At 44.6% G+C, this 23,478-nt stretch overlaps 1 long non-coding RNA gene and 1 pseudogene across 1 annotated transcript; one reads left to right on the top strand and one right to left on the bottom strand.

Annotated features, from left to right (window-relative positions):
• The first annotated feature begins 18,411 nt into the window (after positions 1–18,411).
• On the top strand, positions 18,412–19,772 carry LOC119367334. Its single transcript, XR_005176260.1, has 3 exons — positions 18,412–18,492; positions 19,213–19,292; positions 19,638–19,772. It is a non-coding gene; the product is annotated as an uncharacterized LOC119367334 (long non-coding RNA).
• A 1,229-nt stretch (positions 19,773–21,001) lies between these two features.
• On the bottom strand, positions 21,002–21,644 carry LOC119367333 (annotated as a pseudogene).
• Positions 21,645–23,478: the final 1,834 nt, after the last annotated feature.

Raw genomic sequence — 23,478 nt, 5'->3', positions numbered from 1 at the left:
TCACAGACATGACGAGGAGTCTCGAAATGGTAGAGACATAGAGATTGAAATATTGCACGGCTATATTCAGACACCAAAAGTGTTCCAGAGAAGTTTCAGATAAAACCGGAGTACCGGAGGGTTACCGGAACCCCCCATGGGTTTAATGGGCCTTAGTGGAGAAGAGAGAGGGTCGGCCAGAGGTGGCACCCCCCCTTGCCCAGTCCGACTTGGACAAGGGGAGGGGGGCGCCCCCCTCTCCTTCCTTCTCTTCTCTCCTCTTTCCCTTCTTCTCCTTCTTGGACTAGGAAAGGGGGAAACCTACTCCTACTAGGAGTAGAAGTCCTCCCCCTTGGCGCGCCCCTTGTGGCCGGACGGCCTCCTCCTCCCCTCCTTTATATATGGGGGAGGGGGCACCACATAGACACACAAGTTGATCTTTTAGCCGTGTGAGGTGCCCCCCTCCACAGTTACACACCTCGGTCATATCGTCGTAGTGCTTAGGAGAAGCCCTGCACCGATAACTTCATCATCACCATCACCACGCTGTCATGCTGATGGAACTCTCCCTCGGCCTCAGCTAGATCTAGAGTTCGAGGGACGTCACCGAGCTGAACGTGTGCAGATCGCGGAGGTGACGTGCATTTGATACTTGATCGGTTGTGTCGCGAAGACGTTGGACTACATCAACCGCATTACATAACGCTTCCGCTTTCGGTCTACGAGGGTACGTGGACACACTCTCCCCCATTGCTATGCATCACTTAGATAGATCTTGCGTGATCGTAGGATTTTTTTTTGAAATTACTGCGTTCCCCAACAGTGGCATCCGAGCCAGGTCTATGCGTAGATGTTATATGCACGAGTAGAATACAAAGAGTTGTGGGCGATAATAGTCATACTGCTTACCAGCATGTCATACTTTGATTCGGCGGTATTGTTGGATGAAGCGGCCTGGACCGACATCACATGACCGCGTTCATGAGACTGGTTCTACCGACGTGCTTATGCACATAGGTGGATGGCGGGTGTCGGTTTCTGCAACTTTAGTTGAATCGAGTGTGGCTACGACTGGTCCTTGTTGAAGGTTAAAACAGCACACTTGACAAAAAATTATTGTAGTTTTGATGCGTAGGTAAGAACGGTTCTTGATAGAAGCCTGTGGTAGCCACGTAAAACTTGCAATAACAAAGTAGAGGACGTCTAACTTGTTTTTCCAGGGCTTGCTGTGATGTGATATGGTCAAGGCATGATGTGATATAAATTGTTGTATGAGATGGTCATGTTTTGTAACAAAGTTATCGGCTACTGATAGGAGCCATATGGTTGTCGCTTAATTGTATGCAATGTAATCTCCATGTAATTGTTTTACTTTATCACTAAGCGGTAGCGATAGTCGTAGTAACAATAGTTGGCGAGACGACAACGATGCTATGATGGAGATCAAGGTGTCGCACCGGTGACGATGGAGATCATGACATTTCTTCAGCGATGGAGATCATGAGCACAAGATGATGATGGCCATATCATGTCACATATTTTGATTCCATGTGATGTTTATCTTTTATGAATCTTATTTTGCTTAGTACGGCGGTAGCATTATAAGATGATCCCTTACTAAATTTCAAGGTATAAGTGTTCTCCCTGAATATGCATCGTTGCTACAGTTCGTCGTGCCGAGACACCACTTGATGATCGGGTGTGATAAGCTCTACATTCGCAGACAACGGGTGCAAGCTAGTTTTTGCACACGCAGAATACTCGGGTTAAACTTGACGATCCTAGCATATGCAGATATGGCCTCGGAACACTGAGACCGAAAGGTCAAACGTGAATCATATAGTAGATATGATCAACATAGTGATGTTCACCATTGAAAACTACTCCATCTCACGTGATGATCGAACATGGTTTAGTTGATTTGGATTATGTGATCACTTAGATGACTAGAGGGATGTCTATCTAAGTGGGAGTTCTGAAGTAATATGATTAATTGAACCTTCATGAACTTAGTCCTGATAGTTATTTTGCATGTCTATGTTATTGTAGATCAATGGCCCGTGCTATCATTCCTTTGAATTTTAATGCGTTCCTAGATAAAGCTAAGTTGAAAGATGATGGCATCAACTACATGGACTGGGTCCGTAACTTGAGGATTATCCTCACTGATGCATAAAAGAATTACGTCCTGGAAGCACTGCTAGGTGCCAGGCCTGCTGCAGATGCTACTAATGACGTTAATAATGTCTGGCAGAGCAAAGCTGATGACTACTCGATAGTTTAGTGTGCCATGCTTTATGGCTTAGAATCGGGACTTCAAAGACGTTTTGAACGTCATGGAGCATATGAGATGTTCCAGGAGTTGAAGTTAATATTTCAAGCAAATGCCCGAGTTGAGAGATATGAAGTCTCCAACAAGTTCTATAGCTGCAAAATGGAGGAGAATAGTTCTGTCAGTGAACACATACTCAGAATGTCTGGGTACCATAACCACTTGACTCAGCTAAGAGGTTATCTTCCAGTTGATAGTGTCATTGACAGAGTTCTTCAATCACTGCCACCAAGCTATAAAGGCTTCATGATGAACTATAATATGCAAGGGATGAACAAGACTATTCCCAAGCTCTTCACGATGCTAAAGGCTGCGGAGGTAGAAATCAAAAAGGAGCATCAAGTGTTGATGGTCAACAAGACCACTAGTTTCAAGAAAAAGGGCAAAGGGAAGAAGGGGAACTTCAAGAAGAACGGCAAAAAGGTTGTTGATCAAGTGAAGAAACCCAAGTCTGGACCTAAGCCTGAAACTGAGTGCTTCTACTGCAAAGGGACTGGTCACTGGAAGCGGAACTGCCCCAAGTATTTGGCGGATAAGAAGGATAGCAAAGTGAAAGGTATATTTAATATACATGTTATTGATGTATACCTTACTAATGCTCGTAGTAGCGCCTGACTATTTGATACTGGTTCTTTTGCTCATATTTGCAACTCGAAACAGGGGCTACGGATTAAACGAAGATTGTCTAAGGACAAGGTGATGATGCGCGTGGGAAATGGTTCCAAGGTCGATGTGATCACCGTCGGCACGCTACCTCTACATCTAGCATCGATATTAGTTTTAGACCTAAAATAATTGTTATTTGGTGCCATCGTTGAGCATGAACATTATATTTGGATCTTGTTTAATATGAGATGGTTATTCATTTAAATTAGAGAATAATGGTTGTTCTATTTATATGAGTAATGTCTTTTATGGTCATGCACCCTTGATGAGTGGTCTATTTTTGTTGAATCTCGATAGTGATGAGACACATATTCATAATATTGAAGCCAAAAGATGCAAAGTTGATAATGATAGTGCAACTTATTTGTGGCACTGCCGTTTGGGTCATATCGGTGTAAAGCGCATGAAGAAACTCCATGGTGATGGACTTTTGGAATCACTTGATTATGAATCACTTGGTGCTTGCGAACCGTGCCTTATGGGCAAGATGACTAAAACTCCGTTCTCCGGAACAATGGAACGAGCTAGTGCCTTATTGGAGATAATACATACTGATGTATGTGGTCCAATGAGTGTTGAGGCTTGTGGCAGGTATCGTTATTTTCTTACGATCACAGATGATTTGAGCAGATATGGTTATATCTACTTGATGAAGCATAAGTCTGAAACATTTGAAAAGTTCAAAGAATTTCAGAGTGAAGTGGAAAATCATCGTAAAAAGAAAATAAAGTTTTTACGATCTGATCATGCAGGAGAATTTGAGTTACGAGTTTGGTCTTCATTTCAAAACAACATGGGATAGTTTCACAATTAACGTCACCTGGAACACCACAGCGAAATGGTGTGTCTGAACGTCGTAACCATACTTTATTAGATATGGTACGATCTATGATGTCTCTTACTGATTTACCGCTATTGTTTTGGGGTTATGCTTTAGAGATGGCTGCATTCACTTTAAATAGGGCACCATCAAAATCCGTTGAGACGACGCCTTATGAACTGTGGTTTGGCAAGAAACCAAAGTTGTTGAAGTTTGGGGTTGCGATGCTTATGTGAAAAAGCTTCAACCTAATAAGCTCGAACCCAAATTGGAGAAGTGCGTCTTCATAGGATACCCAAAGGAAACTGTTGGGTACACCTTCTATCACAGATCCGAAGGCAAAATCTTTGTTGCTAAGAATGGATCCTTTCTAGAGAAGGAGTTTCTCTCGAAAGAAGTGAGTGGGAGGGAAGTAGAACTTGATGAGGTAGTTGTACCTTCTCCCTTATTGGAAAGTAGTTCATCACAGAAATCAGTTTTCGTGATTCCTACACCAGTTAGTGAGGAAGCTAATGATGATGATCATGAATCTTCACATCAAGTTACTACCGAACCTCACAGGTCATCCATAGTAAGATCCGCACCAGAGTGATACGGTAATCCTGTTCTAGAAGTCATGTTAGTAGACCATGATGAACCTACGAACTATGAGGAAGCAATGATGAGCCCAGATTCCGCGAAATAGCTTGAGGCCATGAAATCTGAGATGGGATCCATGTATGAGAACAAAGTGTGGACTTTGATGTACTTGCCCGATGATCGGCAAGCCATAGAAAATAAATGGATATTTAAGAAGAAGACCAACGCAGACGGCAATGTTATTGTTTACAAAGCTCAACTTGTTGCGAAAGGTTTTCGACAAGTTCAAGGAGTTTACTACGATGAGACTTTCTCACCCGTAGCAATGCTTAAGTCTGTCCGAATCATGTTAGCAATTGCTGCATTTTATGATTATGAAATTTGGCAAATGGATGCCAAAACTGCATTCCTGAATGGATTTATGGAAGAAGAGTTGTATATGATGCAACCGGAAAGTTTTGTCGATCCAAAGGGTGCTAACAAAGTGTGCAAGCGCCAGCGATCCATTTATGGACTGGTGCAAGCCTCTCGGAGTTGGAATAAACATTTTGATAGTGTGATCAAAGTATATGGTTTTATACAGACTTTTGGAGAAGCCTGTATTTACAAGAAAGTGAGTGGGGGCTCTGTAGGATTTCTGATATTATATGTGGATGAGGATGACATATTGTTGATTGGAAATGATATAGAATTTTTGGATAGCATAAAGGGATACATGAATAAGAGTTTTTCCATGAAAGACCTCGGTGAAGCTGCTTACATATTGGGCATCAAGATCTATAGAGATAGATCAAGACGCTTAATTGGACTTTCACAAAGCACATACCTTGATAAAGTTTTGAAGAAGTTCAGAATGGATCAGTCAAAGAAAGGGTTCTTGCCTGTGTTACAAGGTGTAAAGTTGAGTCAGACTCAATGCCCGACCACTGCAGAAGATAGAGAGAAAATGAAAGTCATTCCCTATGCTTCAGCCATAGGTTCTATCATGTATGCAATGTTGTGTACCAGACCTGATGTGTGCCTTGCTATAAGCATAGCAGGGAGGTACCAAAGTAATCCCGGAGTGGAGCACTGGACAGCGGTCAAGAACATCCTAAAATACCTGAAAACGACTAAGGATATGTTTCTCGTTTATGGAGGTGAAAAAGAGCTCGTTGTAAATGGTTACCTCGATGCAATCTTTGAGACTGATCCGGATGACTCTAACACTGGTACGCGTCGGTGCTATAAAAATGGTTTAAAATCCCTTTCCGCGACGGCATTTGGAACCGTCGCCAAGTGAGTGTGGGGATAGGGGGTCCTTCCCACACGACCCAGAAACCGTCGGGGATAGGGAGCCATGATCCAGAGGCCTTGCAAAATGTAATCATGTGCGATGCAATACACACTAAATTCTTTCACACGTGTAGGATCGGTGATTAAACGTTTCTAATGACGCAATGAAACCAAATAGTGTGTCATAATGAACCGTTTGGGAAACAGTATGCAAGGCACACGGGCCAACATATGAACTGTGTGCAATATGTGCCCTATCACACACGAGTTTTCTGCGGAACCCGTCTGCCATCCAAGACTCCATCGCACACGTTCTCCCAACATTTACCGTCTGCGACAAGGTTCAATCACAAACGGTTCAGGAGCCCCTTCGCACACATACAAGTGTTGTAGACCGTTTGTGATTTGTTGTGTATCACCGATGGTTGCGGCTAGAGTGACATGTACTTTTCGTTTGGGATACCACACGTTTCCTGAAAAAATTATGACTGGGATTGTATTTTACATTGGGCACGGTTTACTCCGAGTTCCCGTGTGCGATAACTTGATATCACAAACAGTTCCAAAGATCCTAAGCACACGTAGTAGTGTTGCAAATCGTTTGCGATTGCTGTGTATCACTGATGGTTCCTCTATGATTGACGTATGCTTTCCGATTTGGATCGCACACACTCATTTAGCTGAACCGTGTGCGGAGCAATTACCAGGTTAAAACAAAAATATCCCATTTTGGATCGGCATGCAGAAAGCAAATTCACCATAATATTCAATTGAACAAATAAACAAAAACATCCCATTTTGAATCGGCACGCATAAAGCAAATTGGCCACAATATTCAATTGAACAAATAAACAAGAATACCCCATTTTGAATCGGCACGCAAAAAACAAATTTGCCACAATATTCAATTGACCAAATAGTGTCCACAGGAAGAACATTCATCAGATTTCACAACAATTACAATTGAACATATGATAGTTAAATTCCAATGATTTGTCCACACATATATGCATTACATAATTAATCATAGTGTACGAAATACGAAGACCTCGTCAGATGGAAAACAATGGATCCATGCGTATATATTTAGCGGTAACTCTTACTCAATGTTTCAGGAGAACACATGCTGAAATCTTCATTATCACCAGTGGGATTGATGTAGTGATTCTGGAAGAAGTCGCTGATAAATCTCTGAACCATCAGCAATTCACCAGCCGGGAGCGGTTCAGGGGTCCTCGGTTCTAAGATGAGCTGCAGTATTTTTAAGATCAGAATGTGCCATATGAGTGGAGTAGAAGATATTAATTAAGATAGACTTACTGGTACTAATTCGCAAGGATCATCACAACTATCAGTAGATTTGCAGATGGAGATCATGTGTCTGCAAACATAGTATCCACAAAGTTGGTCCCTGCTTCTTGCTACGGACACAGAAATTTTTTGTACAGAGTTAGTCATGTATTTGTCCTGTTAGGAACAACCTAATCGGTGTTAAATGTATTATTTTTTTCTTTGGACAAAATAGAAAGAGGTTTAATTAGAAGCTTGAACATTTGACTAGCGTAACAAAAGGTATTTGCAGACTATTGGATAAATTTTCCAAAAATAACGGATTTCAATGTGTTACCGGAGAAATGATCTCGTGTTGCAGAGGTAGTTCCCTCTTGAACAGGTTCCCTGGTTTAGTTTTCCACAGTGCGAGCACACTGCAAATGAAGATGAATTTTGAAAACATCAATTATTGAACGAGATATGAATGCAAATTAATTTCAACATCATAGAATTCAATACCTATCCATGAATTGATGAAGATGCGTCAGATCATGAGCGTTTGTTGACTCGCTGAGAGAATCGATATAGTAAACTATGTTCTTGTTTGGAACAATGAATACCAATATCCAGTGACGGCTACATATTAAGAAAGCCATGAACTTACGGATTATGTCAAAATCTAAAAGACAATCAGTGTATGCGTGGTTGTTTACTTGACTCACCTTTCATGGTATGGCCAGAGAAATGATTTTGCATGGGACGCGTTTTCGAAGATACAGACGATCGTGTTAACGGCCCAGTCCCGTTCATCCTTACCATGTAATATTGTGCCATTTGCTAATGCGGGATCTATGAAATACACACTCTCCCTTTTTCTTCTCTGCGTGTTCAATCCCCTAAGATGAATAAAATGCTGTTAGCTGTTTATCATTTACAGCCTTGTATGGAGAAGTTGATAAAAGTTTTTTAAGTACTTACAAAATCAGGCATCTAAGAAGAGTGGCATCAAGCTTGTTGAGGTTGAAGAAGCGATGTAAGTCCTTGAAACTCACATCGAATGAACCAGCATCATGTCGGAAATGATCTCTGTTGAAGTGGACTAGCAAACCATGATGACTTGTTGACATTTGATCGATGCAATATTCATGTAACTTGCGACAACTGGAGTTGCACTCATCAAAGTACTCGCCAACAAGAAATGGCTGGCCATGGACATAATTGCATACTTCAAGTATGTTTGCTTTACTTTTAGCAAGTGCCAATTCTACTTCTTCATCATCCATCTCGTCAGAAATAATATTACTCCCTGATTCCAACAACCTGTTATTAATTTGGTTCTGGGCGATGAGTGCTTTAAGCAAGAGGCAATCGTGCTCTTTCTTCTTCACTCTCCTGTCGCGCTTTGTCGCGGGTGTAGGCTTTTTGGCCACTTCCTTCTTAGTACTTGAAGCATTTCTGGCAGAATGTCTGGTTGCCTGCAAGGTAGACTGCTGAGCCGGTGAAGCTTTAACGGACTGCTTAGCAGACGATTTATCTTTGTCGGACCGCTGAGCTAGCGGTGCTGCTATGACGGACTGCTGGGCTGTAGGAGCAGAGGCATCGGACTGCTGACCATGCATTGAAGCTAAATCTGGTTTCTACGCAGGTGGTGCCAACTTGTCGATGTGCTGAGGAGGTCGTGCCAACACATTGGTTTCCTGAGCAGGAAGTGCTGACGCATTGGTATGCTGATCACGCGACTGCGCAACGACGGACTGAGGAGCAGTCGGTTCTGGACCTACAGACTCCTTAGCAGGCGGTAGCTGGGTCTCCCCCCGCTACTTCAGCGGCCGGCATCTGAAGCGGTGGTGCGTCTTCAGCAGTTGTAGGCCTTGCCACTGGCTGCTTTGGGGCGTAGGATGACATGGCTTGTATGCCACAAAGTTGGGCCGGCTGATCACAGGTTGATGCATCAGCCGTCGGATTACGAGTATTAGGTTCTTTGGGGGAAGCACACGAGAGCTACTGTGGCAAGGAGAGCGTCACCGGTTGAGGGGCGACATTGGTTGCTCTTGGCGGGGCTTCAGGGATCTCATCGATGAACTCTATTTCCTTTCATGGCCACTGGATGTGATGTAACAGTGTTTCTCCCAAGGTCCTTTGCTGATGAAGGTCTCCTAGGACATTCTTGAGGGCAAATTCATTAAATCCAGGCTTTACTTTAGTCACGTAGCACTTCACACAGCCCGACTTCAATGGCACATTGTCCAATAAGAGGCCCTCTTCCAAGAAGGGTGGGCAAACCCAGGTTGTTGCATATTTTAATGTACCTTCATAATGTGTAAGCACGCCCTCCAGTCTGTCTTTCATTCCAGATAGATCAGATATAGCATCATCACGAGCAGCTGCGGTCTCATTGTCGTTGGGGTCAGCTGATGCACAACTACTCTTGTGTTGTGTTGTCGCGCAATAAGTAGCATCCTCCATGCCCGCCTCCCCTCGCATCTGCTGGCTATCTGTCAGTGTTACAGTCTTCCCAATCATCATTGACTGCTCAACATCTTTTCGAACAGCCGGATACATTTCCATCCTCAACCTTTCATACAATTCATTCTTCTTCATTTCACTCTTCATTTTTTTCATGCTGAGCCTCTCTTCTTTGCTGAGTTTGGAAGCCCTCCTGTGCGGGACATTAACACCTATACCCCTTGCACGACCAGGGGGCTCTTTTATTTCCAGAGCAATGGACAGAATGTCACATGGCCCTGAGTTCCTGTAGAACCTTCCAGGGATCTTGGAAGACTCTACCATCACTTGATACAGTTTTTCGTCATGTGAGTTTTTAAAGTAATAAGTTCCATCATCACGCCTCATTGCACATGCCCGCAAGTAGTCTCTGGCGCGTTCGCCCCTGATTTCACTAAAGGCCGGTTCTCCACCTGCCTCTACTGCTTCTTTGTCCTCCTGGTCCCATATCGGTTTCATGTCGTAGTATCCTGCCACACCCATACGGTGGGGGTGTGTGTTCTTCTTCTGATGTTCCGATTGCTTGAAACTCTTCTCAGCAAACTCTTTAGTTGCCCTGACCCTTTTGAATTCTGCCCAGTCTGCCTTTGTAATTTGGGGGTATGCGGGGATTGGGTCCTTGCCTTCACTCAAGTACTTCTTGTACAACACGTGCTTCCAGTTTCTCCAAGCATCCCTAGCCTTCTTCAGTGTAGCGTGTTCCACCTGCATTCTCCACTGCTCTAGAACATTGAAGTGGTCCATGATCTCCCAGACTATCCATCGATGTGTTTCTGTGTCAGCCTTCCGAAACCCTGGCAGATTTATGTTCAGCCTTGCCCTGCCAACAAATCCACACACACTCCTGAACCTCGTGTGTGCTTTATCTGGTTTAGTTGGAGCCCACGACTTTATATCGATCTCAGTTACTTCATATACACCTTTAGGCTAGTGTGTGGGCTTAGCGTACCTTTGTGTCCTGACCGGAAGGGTAATTGCTGTAGCTCTATCCCGTTCAAGATTACTTGATCCCTCACCATCTTCTGAATACATAGGGTTGTCGGAATCATATGAAGATACATCGCCTGAAGCATGAGTGTTGTCGCTGCTATTCGGTATCTACAGAGAACACATGCGAAACTCAGGAAAGGAGGATAAGCATAAAACTAACAACTTGGTATCAAGCTTTCTAAAATGTCATGCAATAATTTAGAAAATGTACGGCTAATTTGTTAAATTTGTGTGACTCGGGCGCCCGCGATCCGTAAATCGGCAGTAACTTATTGGAACAAATACAACTTATATGTACTAGTTAGGAAGGTAGATAATTAACATATATATGCTCTCCGTTATTTTAGATACAATTTGGGAACATACGGAACAAAATAGGAAGAGGGATTGCGAGGAAATATGCCTCACTACGATGGAGAGCAGTAACTAATAGGCTTCTTAATGCAAACCTGGCCGGACCACAGAAGAGGCGGGGATTACAACATCGATATGCTTGAGGGTGGCTGGCGAGCAAATGAAGACGGCGAGGCGCGGGCAGCCGCGTGTTGGGCACGGAAGTGGAGGTAGGCTTGACGCCGAAGAGTGTGCACACGGCCGGGGTGAGCACGTCGGCGCCGGAGAGGGTTCTGATGTGGATCTGGGGGAGGAGGAGCTGGCGATGGAGATTGGGTGGACTAGTTGAGTGAAATGCGGGCGGGCCGTGGGGGGTGTTGGCATCCTAGGTGAAAAGGGTGGAAAATATCCCCGGTCGCCGCGCGGAAAGGCCTATGCAAACAGTTGTCTCTAAGCGCTCGTGTGCACAAAGAGAAAATTTTCGTTTGAAATGAAGACGTGAGTTCATCATTTCGCCTCTAATTTTTTCCCACGTTAAGCAATCACCATTATACCACGGGTTTGATTTGCTAGCGCATTTCAGGTCTCGTGTGCCATATGTAAGACATTTTTTGGCATTTATAGTGCATTTTGGCATATAAATCAATTGCTAGGCGGACTGCATTTCCTGTCGGAAGGCATGAGGATTGCCATTCGATCTGGGAGCATCCAACAGTGCAGACGTACGATCCGTGGGGTTTGGGTTCTGGCCAATCAGAACGCACGACTCAAATCACGCGCGTGGAAAGGGGGGGCATCGGCCACGGTTTGGTAGGCACATGGCTTTCATGAGTGAACCGTGTGTTATTTTAAAACATTTACATTAACTAACAGCGTAACCGGGTGGTGAAGGAGTCGTCATCGGAGGAGGAACCGCATAAAAAATCACAACCGGAACTGCATCTGCTGTCGAAAGGGATGAGGATCGTTGTTCGATCTGGGAGCATCCAACGGTGCAGACGTATGATCCGTGGGATTTGGATTCTGGCCAATCAGAACGCACGACTCAGATCGTGCGCGTGGCAGGGGGGCATCGGCCACGGTTTAGTGGACACACGGCTTTCGTGAGTGAACTGTGTGCTATTTGAAAACATTTACATTAACGAACAACATTTTTTGTTTGAATGAAAACATGAGTTCATCGTTTCGCCTCCAAATTTTTTATATATTCCACCACTATGGCCAGCCTTTGTATAGTAGGGAAGTATCATATATACTATAGTATCATGCATATGATACTATATATATAGGGCTGGACTATTCTATTACTGGTAACAGAATATTATTCTGTTACCCTCGGGCTCTATATAGGAGCGATCCGACTAATCTGAAACTAACAGGAAAAATGTGTCCATCTCCCCAACCCGATCCCCCACCATCGCCACGACCACCTACGGCGCCACCGTCGCCCCCCTCCCCCAGCTAGCTTCCGCCGGCCCCTGCCCAGTGCGCCACAGCCGACCCCCTCCCCCAGCGCGCCTCCGCCGGCTCCTTCCCAGTGCGCCGCAGCTGGCCCCTTCCCCCAGCGCACCTCCGCCGGCCCCTGCCCAATGTGCCGCAGCCGGCCCCTCCCCCAGCGCGCCTCCGCCGTCCCCCTACTCCAGCGCGCCGCCGTCGGCCCCCTACTCGAACGAGCCGCTGCCGGAATCCTGCCGGGCGCGCCGCTGCCCCCCTGCGCCAGCACGCCACCATGACGACCTCCCATTCCCAGTGCACCGCCGCAGGCCCCCTGCCCCAGCGGCCACCGCCACGACCTCCCTCTCCCAGTGTGGCGCCGCCTAGCCCCTGCCTTCGAGCGTCGCCGGTCTTCGCGCACAACTATCCCACTGCTGCCTGACGAGCCAACTCTGTACTGAGGCTAGCCATGGTGGTCGATCACCGAGGGACGGCCGGTCATTGCCACCGGCGGCCGCACTCCTGACGTGTCTCGAGCGATTGCGCACATAGAGGTTTGCTCCCATCATCCTCCTCCTCCCAGAGTACGATGGAAATGGCGACAAACATCCAGTAGGTCCTCCTGTGCCTCTGCTCGCCTCGCTTTCACCACTGGACAGCGGTGCAAATCCATGTAAAAAAGTTTAGGTAAAGTGTGGATCCCTGTACAAAGTTCAGCTAAGTTCAGTACAAAAAGTTCAACTAATTTCTGGCAATGTTTAAGTTGAGTTCAGTGAAAAATTCAAGCTCAGTTTAGTAAAAAAAATTAAGTCAAAAGTTGCATAATGCCCATTCTGCTTGCGCTGGTGCACTCCTGCTGTTTGTTGCTGCAGCAGGGTGATGTGAGTGAGTGAGTGAGAGAGAGATAGAAAAATGGAATGATCTTCCACATTGACTAACTCGTGACACACTCGGTTCAGTTTCTTGATTTAGTCCAATTCAATTCCTCATTTTGTTTCAGTTCAATGGCTACTATCTCTCTTAGTTTTGATGTTTAATTACAAAGTCTATGTACATTAACAGCAAATAAGTTCAAGTATATCAATAAATGGAAGTTTAGGTATATGGAATTTGATTCTTGTTGGGTGTATACATGAGTATAAATGGATTTTCTTCTTGTTGAACGAAGTTGAACTTGTCGTTATGCGTCACGGCCGGGGGTGGGAGGCGTGCAGCGGCCGGAGGTGGGAGGCACACGACAGCCGAGGGTGGGAGACCCCCTGTGCAGCTGTGGAGTCCGTCCTGGCTGATCTACTTTGGCCATTCAACTTTGCGTCTTCCGCTCGGCCAGCGCTCGACGAGGAGCACCCCGGTCTCGCTCGTGTGTGGAGTTTGGAGTATATTCTACCGATGTTCTGCTCTCCTCTATTTTTCAACCGAACGTGCTGCCATGTGTGGATTTCCCCTCTAACTCCACAACAAGTTGAATCCCGAAAATTATAATGGTAAGTGCAAGATTCAGTACTGTCCATTTTGATTTTCTATAAAAAAAGGCCAATCATTCTTGTTGCTTCACATACACTAGTATACGGGAGTACTGGAATCCATCCACGGAACAATCAAGCAACCATAGATATCAGCCCACCACCGTGTTGCGGATGTGATCTTTGTGCACTTTTGAGTACTGTAAAACAATAGTATGCTTCTGGTTGCTGGTTGCTGCCACTGCCGAATTGTGTAAGTGCAAAAAGTTTCATATCACAAGTTCAAAGAGGGTTGTATGCAAGTTCAGAAGTTTGTTTGGAGCATCTTTAGATGTTTGTTGTAATGTAGTAAATAGTTTTTAATACTAAAAACTAACCTAGTGAAAAAATGTCCAAGCGACCATCATGTCTGCCTCCTGACCCCTACCGTCAGGTCGCGGCCTCTTCTGCCGTCAGGTCGCGGCCTCTTCTGCCGTCAGGTCGCAGCCTCTTCCGCCGTCAGGTCGCAGCCTCTTCCTTTTGCAGGTCGCCGCCTCGTACTGCTGCAGGCCATGCCCCATCCCCCATTCTCGTGTGGTCGCCAACGAAGTATCCTACTACAGCGGTGGTCACCGCCCCAGAACTCTCTCCGGTTCATTTTGATCTACTTTTGCACATTTGTTCTTTATCTCACGAATTTTGTTATGTAGGAGGTGACCAATTGTTGATCCTGAAGTTTCATCGCATGATTTTTTGTCTCTGAATTTTGCGCCAATTCTTGATCATGAAGCATTAATGCTTGAGCACTGGTTTTTGTGTGTTAGGTGGGTGTACAGTGCGTTGGGCGTGTGTTTTTATTTTATGTTCTGGGCAAAAATTGTGTCATGAAAAGTTAATCTACACATATTGAGGTGGTTCTAAAATTAAAACTTTTAAAGTTAAAAAAAATAGGAAATCAGTTATTTGGTTGTGGAGGTTCTTTTGTCCTTGAACTATATAAGAGTTCAGCATTTGCTTGTTTTCGGTTCAAATTTTGCGTTCTTTTCAGTACATCAACTTTAATGTGCAGAACATCGAGGAAATCTTGAAAAATTATATGTGCACTCTATGTATTTTCTTATGCTTACAAGAATTCTGCACTCATATGTAGGGGAACATAGCAGAAATTCAAAATTTTCCTACGTGTCACCAAGATCTATCTATGGAGAAACCAGCAACGAGGGGAAGGACAGTGCATCTACATACCCTTGTAGATCGCTAAGCGGAAGCGTTCAAGAGAACGGGGTTGAAGGAGTCGTACTCGTCGTGATCCAAATCACCGGAGATCCTAGTGCCGAACGGACGACACCTCCGCGTTCAACACACGTACAGCCCGGTGACGTCTCCCATGCCTTGATCCAGCAAGGAGAGAGGGAGAGGTTTAGGAAGACTCCATCCAGCAGTAGCACAACGGCGTGGTGGTGATGGAGGAGCGTGGTAGTCCAGCAGGGCTTCGCCAAGCACCACGAGATATGAGGAGAAAGAGAGGTAGGGCTGCGCCAACAGGAGAAGAAACTCATGTCTTGGGCTGCTCCAATGCCTCCACCATATATAGGGGGAGAGGGGGCTGCGCCCCCACCTAGGTTTCCACCCCTAGGGGGCGGCGGCCAGCCCTAGATGGGACTTGGAGGGTGCGGCCAAGAGGGGGAGAGAGGGGGCGCGCCCTAGGGTGGGCCTATAGGCCCATTTGCGCCTAGGGTTTCCCCTCTCCCCTCCTAGTTGCGCCTTGGGCAAGGGTGGGAGGCGCACCAGCCCACTCTGGGGCTGGTCCCTTTCCACTCTAGGCCCATGCAAGCCTCCGGGGCCTGTGGCCCCACTTGGTGGACCCCCGGGACCCTCCCGGTGGTCCCGGTACGTTACCGATAAAACCCAAAACTTTTCCGGTGACCAAAACAGGACTTCCCATATATAAATCTTTACCTCCGGACCATTCCGGAACTCCTCGTAACGTCCGGGATCTCATCCGGGACTCCGAACAACATTTGGTAACCACATACAAACTTCCTTTATAACCCTAGCGTCATCGAACCTTAAGTGTGTAGACCCTACGGGTTCGGGAACCATGCAGACATGACCGAGACGTTCTCTGGTCAATAACCAACAGCGGGATCTGGATACCCATGTTGGCTCCCACATGTTCCACGATGATCTCATCGGATGAACCATGATGTCAAGGACTCAATCAATCCCGTATACACTTCCCTTTGTCTAGCGGTATTTTACTTGCCCGAGATTCGATCGTCGGTATACCGATACCTTGTTCAATCTCGTTACCGGCAAGTCTCTTTACTCGTTCTGTAACACATCATCCCATGATCAACCCCTTGATCACATTGTGCACATTCTGATGATGTCCTACCGAGTGGGCCCAGAGATACCTCTCCGTTTACATGGAGTGACAAATCCCAGTCTCGATTCGTGCCAACCCAACAGACACTTTCGGAGATACCTGTGATGCACCTTTATAGCCACCCAGTTACGTTGTGACGTTTGGTACACCCAAAGCATTCCTACGGTATCCGGGAGTTGCACAATCTCATGGTCTAAGGGAAATATACTTGACATTAGAAAAGCTTTAGCATACGAACTACACGATCTTTGTGCCGGGCTTAGGATTGGGTCTTGTCCATCACATCATTCTCCTAATGATGTGATCCCGTTATCAACGACATCCAATGTCCATATCTAGGAAACCATGACTATCTGTTGATCACAACGAGCTAGTCAACTAGAGGCTCACTAGGGACATATTGTGGTCTGTGTATTCACACGTGTATTACGATTTCTGGATAATACAGTTATAGCATGAATAAAAGACTATTATCATGAACAAAGAAATATAATAATAACACTTTTATTATTGCCTCTAGGGCATATTTCCAACATCATACTGTTATGCATCAGTTCAAGTCGCTTATGGAGTTTTAGATATATGCAATTGGATTAGAGCACCATGCTCTCACCTAAAAGTTTGAAAAACCATTGCTTTCAGTTCTGGTAACATATATTTTTGTTTCGGTTTTGCTAATTCTTTCTCCAATGGCCTTTAAATATTATCTTTCATATGTCTTACTATATGAAAAAAAATGTTGCCTTCAACAAGCAATCTTGCTTAATTTTCTGGTTAAAAAGACACACAACGTGGATTACTACCATGGGAATTCAAAGAAATGTCATATATAAAAACAGTACAATTTGTGAGCTTCTTGCAGACTAATGATGAGTTACTAGATAAACTAAGGGTCACCTTTTGTGGGCTCATGGCCGGAACACGAAGCTCAAGTTGTGGTCCAGTATGTCAGAAAAATTCAGCCACCCCATATCGAGGAACTTTGCCTCGACAGTACAACATCACACTCTACTGTCGGTCGCGAGAAGAGCTGCGTGCAGTCCACCCCATGTCTGCCCTCGATCCGTCTAAGTCATATCCCTCTCATCCTCTCTCTCTCTCTAGTCTGTGTTTCTGTGTGCAGGGAGTGGGAGGAGATAGAGCAGGGGAGTGGGAGGCTCTTCCATGGCAAATTCGTTGGCATCTTCCATGGAGATTGCGACCTCTCTTGATTTTTGCTTGAGGATTTCTCCTCTGGATCTGTCCACTGTAGTTCTTGTATAGCTGTGTCCTTTTTTCTAGTGTTCCTCAATGTTGATGCATGTGTTTAATAACCCACTCATACGAATTCTAAAAACAAGCTTTAGTACAAGAAAAGTGGGTCGTTCAGTTCAATTCTGAATTATAGGTGTGTGTAAACACATCCTCCTTACGCAGAACTAATTAACTATGATACCATGTTCAGACTTCTACAAATCCCGAAACTATGCAGAGTTAGGATTGTTACTACCTTGTTTCTTACTATTGATTCATTTTTATACTATAATGAGATGGTACATGTAGTTGGACATCTCAATATACTGGTGATTGCTTCTTGCTGCCTCTATTTTTATCATGATTTGGTGTGTGCACTGCAGGAGTGTTTTTGTTCCTAGATCAGTTGCTCAACGACATAATTGTGTATCGCACAGTACATGTATTACTACTATGAAGGTTCAGAAATAAGAACTCAAAGAAGTATTGACAGCATAGCTACTGTATATTCAAGGAGTCGGGTTTTGCTCCTGCGTCATCTCGTCTCCTCCGTTCAGCAAAAGCCTCTAGATAAGTTCACACATATGGTTTTGTTCTTTCTATAATTCTTGAGTCCAGACTCCTTCATTTTTTGTTCCTGAGAAATTAAATAAACTTGTAGAAGTTTGGGGTATAAAATTCTGTAAGTTCGAAATCGGGAAACTGGTAAGTGCAGACAAAATTAAAACTGTCAAAGAACATGAGAGTGTTTGTCAAAGAACTAAGGCTTCCCCACGACAGTACAAACTTTTTAAATGTTTGAATTTTGTTACAACAAAAACTAAATGGGTGGCAAGATGAATATAATTATTATTAAAATTTTCTTTTTGAACTTCTCGGGTTAATATACATGAACTTGATTATCTTTTTAACCAGTTAAATATACATGGTTGGCAAGATGACTATAGTTGTTATAGCAAAAAAAGTACATTTTTTCAAGAAAAGTTTCTGTTCGAACTTCTCCGATTAATATAGATGAACTCAGTTATCTTTTTAATATGCACTCACATGAGCTCGTTTGGATTTGTGTGTATATTTGTAACACAATCAGTTGAGATCTGGAGAGATCATAAGTTCAGTCGGCCTTGGCATCACAAACGGGTTCAGTTCGGTCTCGCACGGTGGGCAGGTCCCCGATGGTGTGTGCTTCAGGTCTACTCGCACGAGTGGACATCAGATCACGCAAGTGGGCAGGTCCCCAATGGTAAGAACTAAGAACTTGTTCTATTCCTGCTGCTATCAAGTTGTTTGTTGATATGCTTACAAGAAATTAAATATCCTTTTTGATCTTTCTTTGTTGCCAAATAAAAAGCTAATATTTACAGACATATGCAGTATAAACATTTGTTATGGAGTAGTACACATTTTAAAACTTTTATATAATTGCAAAAAAATACAAGTATTCTCATTCCCAAAAACCTACAAAAAAACATCAACTTATATTGATAGTTTTGGTTCTAGTCCTTATGGCCTGGTTCTAGTAACTGTGTCACCCGTGCGTTTTAGTTTTTTGTTATCTCTCCTGGATGCTTTTGAAGAGTTTCAATTGTTTTTAGTTCATCTTTTGAATTCTTTTCAGTACATCTACTTACCAATTGTAAGTCCAGTTTCCTTGGTGTTTCCATGCTATTTCTATAGCACAACAGGTGTGTGTGGTTATGTTAATGAGCGCATGTAACAAAGTTTATTTTGCAAGTTCAGAGAAGCAACGAGGTAAAAGCAAAACACTGATATCATGCAATTCTTGTAAGATATCTGAAAGTTCAACAATAAAAATTATATAAGTTTAGTCTCAAGTGGAGAGAAGTTCCTGCATCTGTGTATGCCCGTGGATGCTCGTGTGCTATAGTTGCTTTCTCCCCTTCCTGTACATGCTGCTACTCACCTTTTTATCTCTCTGATGCGTTGTGTTGCACTACTGCAGCTCGATCCAGGAGGTGCTAGCTCATGCTGGCTGGAACTAGGATGCAAAAGGGTTGACGGATCCATGCCGCACAAGCACTGGTGCTCTACTTTCTTCTTACTTTGTGTTCTAATTTGCTTTCTTATTATTTTCAGTTTGCGAGATACAAAAAAAGTTAAAAAAATGTTTTGCCTGGAGTTCATATTATTTGCTACCCCGTGATGTACGTCTATAGTTTCTCCCTTCAAATGTGTTGATCCATGTGGTTGTATTTTCTGTGTTTCTACCTCCAAACGTATGCAAGTAGAGAAGTTGCACACAAACAGAAGTTTTTTTAGTGAGAATAATGCATACTGTCTTCTATAACTCATTTCACTTCACGGTTTCTTCCACCTGTTTGTTGTTTCCTATTTATCCTAATTCCTAAATGTTCTACTCAACTTCAGCGCCATGCTCAGTCCAACCCCGTGGCTTCAGGGTGGCCGAGTTCGTCATGACCATCAGTTCGGAGACCTGCGTCACTGCTTGTGTCACTATCATGGCCACATGCATCACAGCATGATCCGTCAACAGCCTCTTGCACAAGGAAAAGCAACAGGAGTAGAGGCGTCTGAGATGCTCTGTCCTGGCGACTGTGAGAAAGGCAAGTGCTTATGCGGCTTTTGCTGAAGAAGAAAGGCCTAGCTTAACTGGCGTAGCAGTACCCAAATCACGTGTCGATGTTGTGGAGGCTTTGGATCTTTCCCTAGTTGCTTGACTCCAATAATTATGTCTTTTGAGATTGTACCATTTGGTCGTCCATTGGTCTTGTATCGAACTTCTAGTCATCTTGTTACATCAGTTCAAAAGCATAGTATGCGAAAACACCCTCAGTACAAACCCATACGGGCATCAGTTCAAGTACTTTTTCAGAACCATTTGAAATTACTCTATGAAAAAATACCTCCTCTGTACAAACACACACAGAGATCAGTAGGAGTGCCGCCGCGAGCACCGCCGTTGTTGCCCGCGCCCCAAATGTTGTAGCTTAGACGACTTCAGAATGTTTATCGTGTGTGCTCTACCGTCGTGTGCTAGTACAAGAATTCCTATCGTCACATAAGTCCATGTATTACTACAATGGGAGTTCAAAAGAAAACCCTATAACACGCGCCGTGCCCCGGCCCCATGCTCGGGACGCGAAAAAAGCTCAAATGAAAAGAAAACCCCATATGAAAATTCAAATGGTAAATGTTCATGTCCTAAAACGAGAGAAGTCCAAAACATCGTTGCAAACAAATATTTTATTTCTGAAAAAAATGTCATTCAGTTCAACTATATAAATCATGCAAGTTCGGGGGCGATGATACAATAGATCGTTGGAAAGTTACGAGGAAAATCTTACGGAAAAAACAGAGTAAAGTCCAGTCTATGAAAACCGCTCAGTACAAACCCAAAAAATTGGAGATCAGTTCGAGTCCTCTCTTTTCAGAAGAATTCAAAATTAATCTATGAAAAATAGGAGTACTATAGAAGAAGAGAGAGAGGGAAAATCAGCTGCAACAAACAAGCACCCCGTCATGGATTACAAATATCCAACACAGTGCCATTTCGTGATAACATCATAAGCCTGCTAGAAGAAACCTTCAAAGACAAAATGAATTGGCATCTAGAAAAGTGATGAGCAAGATGAAAGGAACATGATTTATACAGTGCTAAATAGTACACCCCTCTTCACTCATACATGTATTTACAAAGCGTTTGGTCGAAAATAAGCACGAGATGGCACAATAGTTCCTAATTTTTCCTACCCTAATCAAAAGAATTTAAGCCTAACTATAGCTAAGCCGGTACACCATTATTGATCCCAATCAAGAGAGACTGAAGATCGAGCAGCAGTAACTCACATGATCTCATCAAGAATCAAAAGGAGAAATGAAAAGAAGATTAACTCATGAACAAACGGTTGTTCGTACGTCCATAGTACCCCGTCCCGTATGCATCTTTGGTTTTGCTCAGAGTCAGAGACTCAGAGCCAGAGCGCGCCGGCGTCCTTGAGTATGGGCACGAGCTCGCCGGAGATGTGCACGGCCATGAGCCGATCGAGCCCGCCGAGGAGCCTCCCACCGACGAACACCGCCGGCAGTGCGACGACGGCCTCGTCTCCAGCGTTCCCGGCCACCGCTGCGGTGAGCTCGTCATCGTCGGCGACCTCGTGCACGACGGGGTTCACCCCGAGCCCCTACAGTAGCCGCTTCACCACGTGGCTGAGGCAGCACCCGCGCCTCCCCACCACTAGCACCAGGCTCTCTGCCACCGCCCTCCTCACCGCCTCCCCGCCATCGCCCCTCACCGCCGCGTCGGCGAGCCGCGAGCCCGCCCTCCTGGCCGGCCGCGCCCTTGGCCTCGGCCTGCTCGGACCGCCGCGGGCACGCCGGCAGCCGACCGGCGCTGTAGGGGATCGCCTGCTACATCTCAATCGGTCGAGCGATGTACGACGTGATCGAGCTCTTCTCTTTTCCGCTCGGTTCACCGTTGCTACGCCAAGTCCCCTGCTGCCATGGACGCGTGCTTCTCTGCTTCCCCCGCGTTCGCTCATGCTCCGGTCGCCGCCTGCATGTGGACTTGTACCGCCACTCTACCGTGTGTGCGCAAGGGCCGCAAGGCAAGAGGCGCCCAACTCCTTCCGCTTCTCGCCCAAGCCATGGCGTGTGCGCTCCTGTAGAGAAAAATAGCTCAGAGTTCAATGAGATGAAAATCATCAGTACAACCGCCTAAAATCGTCAGTCCAAGTAGGGTAACAGAATAATATTCTGTTACGTGTAACAGAATAGCCCATATATATATATATATATAGTGTATGATATATATATATATATATATAGTATATATATATTGTATGATATATATATAGTATCATAGAGCTAGTATATATATATATACCATAGATGACCATATTTATGGCCATGTGCATGACACAAAGTAGTATACCATTTATATTATATATGTTATAGTATCTACATATGTTACTGCTTATTTGCCACGCATCATCATATTTCCTATTCTCAAGTGCATGATACCGGCTATGATTCCCCCACTATGGCCACCCATAAGGTTGGTCGTAATGGGAGTATCAAGCGGCATCATATGCATGCCAACTAGACTTTTTGGATAATGTGGCACACAGTTAAATGAGGAAAGAGAGGGCAGGGACGAAGCCAGAAATTTGGCATAGGGGGGGGGGCGAGTTCCACGCTTGAGCTCTACTAGACTAATGAGCTAAAAATTGAATATTTAGAGTGTGAAAAAAGGCTAAACTTGAACTCATGTTTTCGTTGATGTTTGGTACACCACAAGAAGACAATACAAATTGTCCACTTTGACAAGACAAAATTATATCCCAAATTAGTTATATAGAAAAATTTGGTACACCATACTATAAATAATTGATTCCAAGTCCAATTTTCATGTCAATCAATCAACGATTGTTCTTGTTAGACAACAAAAAATAGAGATTAGTATATGAGGTAAATAGTAAGACTGAACGTACCAGAGAGGCCTGAACGAACGACATGCATCATCATGTACGTGAACAAACCGCGTCATGCTTCTGCTAATTCTCTATATGTTGGTTAACGACAAATGATCGATTGCAGGTTTCAATGCTTGGACGGTTAGATGCAAGTGCCCTGGCAAATGTTTTCCATTGTTTTCATATCCTAATTATCTTCATATCTACACAAGCATATTTGGACAATAATTAATCTCAACTATTTGTAGTTTTGAATGGCACAAACCGCACATATTTGAACAAATTAAAGATCAAGAGATGAGCTAAAGGAGTAAGGATTAATTGTGCACCTATGCAGCGATGGAGGATCTCGTTTAATCCTCTTCTAGTTTCTGATTGAAACTGGAGGAAATTCGCCCTGGCAGCGATAGGCGGAGACTCGAGCATAGAACGGGTAGAAGGATCTCCTCTTGTTGTTGCCGCTCATCTGCGCTTCCGGTCTGCCGGCCAGTGGCTGCCTGTCCTGGCGTCCCCTCTCCTTCTGCCCTTTTTTATGGTGGCACGATGGAGACTCGGATAGATCAGCAGGCCCCTTGCCACTGCATGCGTCGGTTTAGATCAAAAAGCGGCTAAACGAAGGGGTTACCGATTGTGTTTTTAGAAACAGGAGGTTAGCGATATGTGCGTGACTACGTGCGTAGTCCAACTTGGGCTGACATTTTTCTTTCTTTTGTGCTTTTCCTGAAATGGGATTGGGCTGTACATGGGCTGAGAGTTGAGGCTTAACGTTAGTTGCG

This window comes from Triticum dicoccoides, chromosome 2B, assembly GCF_002162155.2.
Source record: "Triticum dicoccoides isolate Atlit2015 ecotype Zavitan chromosome 2B, WEW_v2.0, whole genome shotgun sequence".
NCBI classification, from domain to species: Eukaryota; Viridiplantae; Streptophyta; class Magnoliopsida; order Poales; family Poaceae; genus Triticum; species Triticum dicoccoides.
Note: the sequence above shows the minus strand (reverse complement) of the source record. Positions and strands in the feature narration are given on the sequence as shown.